Below are 1,282 nucleotides of genomic sequence, written 5' to 3'. Positions count from 1 at the left end.
GGTAAGTCATAGCTGGGTGCTCACGATTCACGGGCCCAGCGTCGGCGTTGTGGCGCGGCAAGCGTGCACTGGTGCGGTTGAGAGGGAGGGGTGGAAACCGCGTTAAACTCGTCTCCGTAGTTGAGAGGGAGCGGCCAAAGCAATGTGCAATCGTCTTTGTAGTGGAGCTGGGAGGGGCAAGGATAAGGGACGAAGACCGGGGTAACATGTCGGATGCGATCATACCAGCACTAAAGCACCGGATCCCATCAGAACTCCGAAGTTAAGCGTGCTTGGGCGAGAGTAGTACTAGGATGGGTGACCTCCAGGGAAGTCCTCGTGTTGCATTCCCTTTTTAATTTTTTTCGCGCCGCTTGCAAAACAAAACGCACGTGTAAGTAATATATTTACCGTGTTTTATTATTTTGCACGAGTGCGGTAAGTCATAGCTGCGTGCTCACGATTCACGGGCCCAGCGTCGGCGTTGTGGCGCGGCAAGCGTGCACTGGTGCGGTTGAGAGGGAGGGGTGGAAACCGCGTTAAACTCATCTCCGTAGTTGAGAGGGAGCGGCCAAAGCAATGTGCAATCGTCTTTGTAGTGGAGCTGGGAGGGGCAAGGATAAGGGACGAAGACCGGGGTAACATGTCGGATGCGATCATATCAGCACTAAAGCACCGGATCCCATCAGAACTCCGAAGTTAAGCGTGCTTGGGCGAGAGTAGTACTAGGATGGGTGACCTCCTGGGAAGTCCTCGTGTTGCATTCCCTTTTTAATTTTTTTCGCGCCGCTTGCAAAACAAAACGCACGTGTAAGTAATATATTTACCGTGTTTTATTATTTTGCACGAGCGCGGTGAGTCATAGCTGGGTGCTCACGATTCACGGGCCCAGCGTCGGCGTTGTGGCGCGGCAAGCGTGCACTGGTGCGGTTGAGAGGGAGGGGTGGAAACCGCGTTAAACTCGTCTCCGTAGTTGAGAGGGAGCGGCCAAAGCAATGTGCAATCGTCTTTGTAGTGGAGCTGGGAGGGGCAAGGATAAGGGACGAAGACCGGGGTAACATGTCGGATGCGATCATACCAGCACTAAAGCACCGGATCCCATCAGAACTCCGAAGTTAAGCGTGCTTGGGCGAGAGTAGTACTAGGATGGGTGACCTCCTGGGAAGTCCTCGTGTTGCATTCCCTTTTTAATTTTTTTCGCGCCGCTTGCAAAACAGAACGCACGTGTAAGTAATATATTTACCGTGTTTTATTATTTTGCACGAGTGCGGTAAGTCATAGCTGGGTGCTCACGATTCACGGG

At 52.8% G+C, this 1,282-nt stretch overlaps 3 non-coding genes across 3 annotated transcripts; all 3 read left to right on the top strand.

Moving 5' to 3' along the window:
• The first annotated feature begins 211 nt into the window (after positions 1-211).
• On the top strand, positions 212-330 carry LOC123178347 (5S ribosomal RNA). The gene has a single exon (XR_006489502.1). It is a non-coding gene; the product is annotated as a 5S ribosomal RNA (ribosomal RNA).
• A 297-nt stretch (positions 331-627) lies between these two features.
• LOC123178348 (5S ribosomal RNA) lies at positions 628-746 on the top strand. The gene has a single exon (XR_006489503.1). It is a non-coding gene; the product is annotated as a 5S ribosomal RNA (ribosomal RNA).
• A 297-nt stretch (positions 747-1,043) lies between these two features.
• Positions 1,044-1,162, top strand: LOC123178346 (5S ribosomal RNA). Its single transcript, XR_006489500.1, has one exon. It is a non-coding gene; the product is annotated as a 5S ribosomal RNA (ribosomal RNA).
• Positions 1,163-1,282: the final 120 nt, after the last annotated feature.

Source organism: Triticum aestivum, unplaced genomic scaffold (genome assembly GCF_018294505.1).
Source record: "Triticum aestivum cultivar Chinese Spring unplaced genomic scaffold, IWGSC CS RefSeq v2.1 scaffold129535, whole genome shotgun sequence".
NCBI lineage: Eukaryota > Viridiplantae > Streptophyta > Magnoliopsida > Poales > Poaceae > Triticum > Triticum aestivum.
This window is presented reverse-complemented; position numbering and strand designations above follow the sequence as displayed.